The sequence below is a fragment of the Orycteropus afer genome, unplaced genomic scaffold (assembly GCF_000298275.1).
Source record: "Orycteropus afer afer isolate SDZICR_OR568_19922 unplaced genomic scaffold, OryAfe1.0 scaffold00008, whole genome shotgun sequence".
In the NCBI taxonomy this organism is placed as follows: domain Eukaryota; kingdom Metazoa; phylum Chordata; class Mammalia; order Tubulidentata; family Orycteropodidae; genus Orycteropus; species Orycteropus afer.
Window position 1 is genome coordinate 15879962 of NW_006921595.1, and position 7445 is coordinate 15887406.

A 7445-nucleotide genomic window follows, 5' to 3' on the forward strand; every position below is an offset into this window, starting at 1 on the left:
CCTTAATCGACCAGTCAACTTCTGGGAAACAAACACTATTGTAAAAATTGTTTGAGACAAAAGCTGCAGTTTTTCAATTTATAAAGAGGTTCTCTATGTGCATAGGTCTTCTTAGCAGCTAAATTTATGTGAGCAACAAAGGAATTTTCAACAACCACATTTGGTTATTGTAATAGAAATAGAGGTCTAGTGTGTTACTGTAGAAGGTGAACTATGTATTATAATTAAGGGCAAACTCTTCTCCAGAATTTATGGATTTTGTTCTTTTTAACCTAATGAGCACTGCAGCATATTATCACTTATATCACTCTAGATTGCCCAATCACCCTGCATAATATTACTTCAATCCATTTTGAAATAGGTCCAAATTGTCATTTTTTTGTTGGAGTAATGATCAAGTATTGACGTTTCTTGAGTTTATACAAATGGCTACAACTCCTTGCATGCAGCCTCGTCAATAGAGGCTGATGTTCACATTAAGGATTTGGAAATCAATGTAGTTTTCTTGTTATTCTTTTATGATTAAATCAATTGAAGTTATTTACTCATAGCAGAAAATATGGGTGATTGCCAACCCTATGGCTTGGTGAATTACTTTCTCACTACTGCTGCCCTGTAATGAGAAGGTACACGTTCACTTCAGGGGTTGACTAAAACCTGTTCATGTATAGCAGCAATTTGAGATGCAGAAAGTGTTTATTATTAAAGGCTAAGAGTGTTGCATGCCAAAGGGCATCTTTATTACTTGGCATTGCATTAACATTGACAAAGGAGGGAAACACACACAGAAAACCCCCCAGCATTGGTCAAATAGCACGCAATTACAGAAGCGAGGCCAGGCAGCAGCCAATGGGTGCATTTTCCATGTCCTTCCTTGTGTATGCTGCTATGCAGATCCCCCAGTTAAAGATAATGAAAATGTCAATTTAGCTGAATGGACAGGGGCTATTTGTTGATGGGTTTTCTCTCTTCAGCATGTGGTGGGTGACCTACAGTGTTTTGATGCAAGAATAAATAATGGCTTGTACAACATGGGCTGCATTTAATGTGCTTGCATGTAAAATGGTATGAGGGTAAAAGCAAATTGAGACAGCAGTAGGTCTGGCTGTGGAGGCGGGCAGAGCTGTGCAGGGAAGCTGCATGTAAGTCCAGTCACTTATAAGCTGAGAAGAATGTCATTTGCTCTTTCAGTCTCTATCTGAAGTAAGTCACAAGCAAATGAAAGAGGCCATTTCATTTTTACACCAGTCCCATGCAGCTAGCTGCACTAGACCATTGTGACACCAAGTCCTTTACAGTTATTTGATCTTTTTATCTTGTTCGATGAGAGAAGTGCAACCATGGGAAATGTGGGTTGTTTTGGCCAACTTCTAATGTTCTGAATTTCTTTTACTTATTTAACTCCCTTTGTCAATGAAACCTCTTCACAGAAAGAAAACAAACAAAGAAAGAAACAAACTTACTCTGATAAAGCTTTATCATAAATTTGATTTTAAAGATTTACTTCTCTTGGGGGATACTAATGAAATAATCTAAAACTTTATGAGAGTGGTCCTGGTTGGCTAGACGGAGTTCTGGCTGGGGAGACAAACCACATTTTCCTCCCCCTCCTCCTTCCATTCACTGACTTACCTAGAGAAAATGGGGTCTTTTCTGAAAAGTCCTGAAGCCATATCTATCTTTGAGGTTGCAGAATGTAAGTATGTCTTATAAAATGGGGTAGGGTGGAGATTAGGGGAGGGGAAGCATAAATCAAATTGCAAGGTGAGGGGTGGGGTACTCATAGACTGTTAAGAAAGAACTCAAAAGAAAAAGGGAACTGACATGATGACTGGGACCCAACCTCTGTTTGCATCCTCAGAGGAGAGCGAGATTTTGTTAGGGAGCATGATGGTTTTCATAGAAACAATCCATAATCCAATCACTCAGCTCATGCACATGTGAGGTGGTATAGCATGGCATTTGAGGGCACATATTCCATAGTCTGACTGTCTGGGTTCAAATCCCAGCTTTGCTCCTTACTAGCTGGGTAACCTCTGGCTAATCTGAACTACAATAAGTTTTCTCATCTGTGAAATGAGGATGATAGTAATAGAACCTTCCTCATAAAGTCTTTGTGAAAATGAAATGGATTAATACATATGAAGTACTTAGAAGAGTACGTGGTAAGTTTTCAATGTTAGCCATTATTATTATTACTTAGGAGAAAAATAGGTTATAGGTAAATTGGAAGAAGCCCACTCATGCTCCCTAACATTTTAGGGTGTTGAGCCACCCTGTTGTGGGCTCCATGTGACAGAACATAATACAAAGGGAAATAGCCAGTGCCTGTCTTCTGGTGCTAATGAGACAAAGCTGCCTTCAGCACTCTACCCTTGAGACTGAAGCGGTACCAGCAGTGACTGTGGTGGCAGAGCACTGGCTTGAATTCACAAAGTAAAGGGGACCTGGGTGTGTTTCTTATTGCAATAATAGTGGCAACAGTGAGCCATGGCCCAGCAGTGGCTCAATCAGCAGTGGTTGATGAGGAAGGAGGGTGGATCATTAATGCATGTTTTTTGAATCCCAAAACATCTTGGAAGGAGGGAGGAGGACACTCAGAGAGTAGTGGGTTGGGTCAGAGCCTTATCGTAGTGCAGAGATGAGCTAAAGATATGGTGAAATCTGTGATTCAATGAGAACTGGACCACTGTGAGTTCTGGAGGTTGAGCTATAAATTGTGGAGTTCTTTTGGTGTTACTTGAATCTGGAGTCAATGTATTTCTGCACCAAGAAGTAACTACTGCCCCAGGGATTAGAGACAATTGATTTGTTTGTTTAAACTGTCTCCTCACGTGTAGAGAATGCTTGTCAGAATTTTTAAGAGAGAAGAAAATAGGAATGCAGCCTCTTAGAGCTTGCTGGGAGTATTAGTTTTTCTTCCATCTTTAGGAAGATATAAGGAAGGGGGATGGGTGTCTAGAAAGTGATCTTTAATTTCCAAATATTGGTTAAAGAATTTCCAAAAAAGTGAACGTTTCCTGGAGAAAGATGAGGTGGCTGGTGGCAGGTGTGGCCATGACCCTTGGCTATAATGACAGTCTTCCTCTAGCCTAAGCCTGAACATTCATCCCTCCTTCCCTTACCCCCAATCCCAATGTGCCCACCCATGAGGTAAGGCAGTGAGGAAGAATGTTCAGCAAATTGAGGAAGAGGAAGCAGTGGAAATAGTCCATGGAGAGGGGACAGCGTGTCAGGTCTCAGAAGGGGCAAAGAGAAGGTGGTGGGAGAGCCTGGGGCCTCTGCAAGTCTACCAAATAAGTAGACAGCATCAGAAAGGATGAGTTAGGTGTTCAAAGTCCTAAAACTTAGCAGCAGGCATGTGAGTCTCTCCTATATATCGCAGTTCGAAACCCTGTTTCACAAAAGGCCCCTGAGACAAGACAAGATGTAGTGCAGATCTGGCCAGGCTTGAACAGTACTACTGTGGCAATCCTCAGTAAACTGCTTTGTGGGCAGGCTTCAGGAAGAGCAGTGGAAGCTTTCCAGTTTGCTAGAGGAGAGGAGGGGTAAATTCAGTGGCTTAAGGGAAAAGTACAAGCCACCTGAGTCTCAAAGACCAGAACTTCAGTAGAGAAACCAGATTCTGTCCCTCGGAATACTGTCCAGGTGGTTATTTCAACAAAGGCCATTGTAATCCGAAAAAGCCCCTCTAAAGGCAGAAGGTTAAGCCTCCTGAAATAGACCTGCCACCATTTTGTTTTTGTTGTGTTAAAGAGAGTAGTTTCCTGACAGCCAGGAATCAGTCTCAGGGCTCTCTGGGAGAGGTGAAGGACTGGGGCAGATGCTATCCTCAGGAGCATGGCTCAGGTGACTCTGGAACAGATTTCCTGGAGGACAGAGTACAAAATCCAGAACAGCTGTCAAACAAGAAGAGCAGAGAAGAGGACTGGCCTTTGCCAGGCAACCACCACAACTCATCCCCTGAAAGAAAACTTATATTGAATTTCCTCATCAACACCTGGCACCCACAATAAGGAACAGGGGAAGGAGGTGGTCCAAATGAGGGCAAAGGCCACTACCAGGACTGTATGGGATTCAGAGATCAAGTGATAAAGTTCACATTTAAAGATGAAGATTACATAACTAGAGACAAAGGATGTGAAATCATTTGGCCCTGTGGTCCAACCTCAATCCCCAATCTTCTGAGTTAGCAGAACCTCAGTTTCCCTAATCTCAGTTGACTCAGAGTCGTGAAGGATGTTCCCTGGAATCAGTAGGAACTTTGTCTGGGATTATGACTACCTCAGAACATCAAACTATGCCCAGTGAGGAGTCTGAAAGCAGAGGCAGCCTAAGTGAACTGTCCTCTAGAGAGAATCAAATTCCACAGGAGGCAGAAGCTTGACTCAAAGGAGCATGGACAGTCTGATTCACAAGCACATGCAAGACAGCCCCAGAAATTCTTGACTGGCAACAATTACACTGAAAGACTGAGGGCTGAGGTCTTGCAGTTACCAAGTAGGAGGTAGCAACCTTGAAATTCAGGCTTTCCTGTTCCTTACAATAAATAACAACTACTTATAGGAGAAGCTGAGCAGAGGGCAATGGAAGTATGGAAACAGGTAAACTATCCTGACAGTATCTACCAATATCAACAAGCAGGATAATCTCCTATGGAAAGATGCTTCTGAACCAGTGCTGGAAGTGGTCCTTAACACTGTCAGTACAATGGTCTATCAGGATGATTAATGATACTAACATTCCAGGGATTTATGAAGCCAGAGACAGAAAAGGCAGGACTGCTGGCCCCTGGAATCAAAGATGATATGTATTTCTCATCTTATGAGGTATTTTAAAAATATATGAGGCAAATGGGAGGGGCTAGCCTACATCCCTCCCTCCTGCCTCCTCTTCTCTTTGTCCTCCAATAAATGTTTATTGAGCAATGTTGGTTGTTGTTAGGTTCAGTCAAGTTGGTTCTGACTCATAGTGATCCTATGTACAACAGAACAAAATACTGCCCGGTCCTATGCCACCCTCACAATCCTTGCTGTACTTGAGCCCATCATTGCAGCTACTGTGTCAATCCATAGTGTTGAGAGAGCTCCCTTTTTGTGTTGACCCTCCACTTTACCAAGCATGATAACCTTCTCCAGGGAATGGTCCCTTCTGACAACATGACCAAAGTAGATGAGACAAAGTCTGGCAATGAACAATGACCTACCTGAACAATGAGTAGATAAAAAACACCATACCTAGATCCTAGATGCTATTGCCTGTTGTTGTTGTTGTTATGTGCCGTCAAGTCGAACTCGACTCATAGTGACCCCTCCTTGGGTTTCCGAGGCAGTATCACTACGGAAGTAGATTGCCCCATCTTCTTTCTGAGGAATGGCTGGTGGGTTTGAACCACCAGCCTTCTGGTTAGCAGTCAAGTGCCTTAGCCACTATGCTACCAGAGTATTGCTAGTAGTAGAGAATAGATACATGCACAAATAAACTCTATTATAAGGCCAAAGAACATAAGAGCCATAGAGATTATGAAAATGGTGCCAAGAGTTTTTAAGTACAAGGCCCCATATGCATTCAGGTCCATTTTTAGCACCTTTCAGCTGCTTAGGGATTCATTTAGTGCAAAGCCAGGTAAAAATAATCTAATGGGCCCATACGGTCTAAAAGAGTGGTTGAGTCCCATTTGATCACTTATGGAATTTAAAACACTAAACAAAACCATAGAAGGGTTAGGCCATCTTCTTTTTGAGTGTGTATGCTCTTTATGGTGGGAAGTGGGTAAGTTTCTTTGTGATTATTAATTTATCTGTAAATATTCTGTTATCTGGATCTCTATCACTATACGTGGCTCAAGATGCAGGCTTCAGGGGATGAACATCCAGCATAATTGTTGCATCCTTCCAGAGCCTCTGGCACCCTTTCGGAGATCCTTAGTGCTGGCCTGGGTTCCTCCCTGCTGCAGCTGGGGTGCAAAAGCTCACACTGTATGGACATATAATTCACTGCTACCCATTGATATTATTGTCAGCGAACTATATGCAAGGCTGAGAAAGTGGTGTTGGGGGTCTAAGACAAGTTAAAGTAATTGCAGGACTCATTCATTTTATAATCTAACAATGCCTGTAGCCCAACAGCTACTCTACTGTTCAATAAACAAAGTGAATAGGCTAAAGTCTTATGTACTAGGTACTAATTCCATGGGCTAGTAATATGTACTAACGTTTTGTCAGGAACTAGTACGTTCATTCCTTGTGCTCTTCCCCTTCCACAGGTGAACAAAGATTAGGAACATTCTCTTGGATAAGGGAAATAGTTACAGAGATTGGGCTTCTAGGTCTAATATGCACCTCTCATGAGGCTTTAGTGCAATAAAATGCACTTAGACATAAATGCACTGCCTGAAGCACCTCACTTAAAAGGTGTATGAGAGCTAAATACTGTGGTTTCACAGGAGTGTATAGCCAAAGCCTTTCTACTGAATACTTTAAAAAATGACTTCCCACTCCATCCCAACCAATAAAGAAGTCTGTACTTTGTAATAAGTCAATCCAAGCAGCACATGTTAAATGATGTACAAATCAGTATCTGCTACTTTTAAGTGAAGATCTCAGGTACTTCAAAGAACTGTGGCACCCAGTTCCAGAACTGGAACAATTAAAATGTTTATTAATAAAGATAACGGAACATTTGAAGCATTAATCACTGAGGAAGAAAAAGAGTTCAAAGCTTGTTAATAAATGACTTTTCCCAGTTTCTTTTATAGCTCTGAAAGACGTTGTTATGTGCGACAAGTCAGACCTGACTCATAGCGACCCCTCCTTGGGTTTCTGAGGTGGTATCAATATGGAAGTAGATTGCCCAACCTTCCTTCTGAGGAGTGGTTGGTGGGTTTGAACTGTCAACCTTCTGGTTAGCAGTCAAGTGCCTTAGGCACTATGCCACCAGAGCTCCCCTGAAAGACATTAGTAGCTCCTAAAAGTGTAAACTTATAGGAAGAACATGCTAGAAATTTCTCAAGCTGAAAGAATTGAAGCCTCAAGTTACAATATTGAAGGATACTATGGGCAAGATATTCAATGATGCGGGAAGCATCAAGGAATGATAGGAGATACACAGAGTCACTATCTCAAAAAGAATCGGTCAACAATTAGCCATTTCGGAAGGTAGAATATGATCAAGAACTGACAGTACTGAAGAAAGAAATCCAAGCTGTCCTGAAGGAATTGGTGAAAAACAAGGCTCTAGGAAATGATGGAATGAATACTCATTGAGAAGTTTCACCCAATGGATGAAATGCTGGAAGCACTCACTCATCTATGCCAAGAAATTTGAAAGACAGTTACCTGGCCAACTAACTGGAAAAGATCCGTATTTGTGCCCATTCCAAAGTAAGGTGATCCCACAGAATGTGGAAATTATCTAATGATATCTTTTCTCTTTCTTTTTTTTTT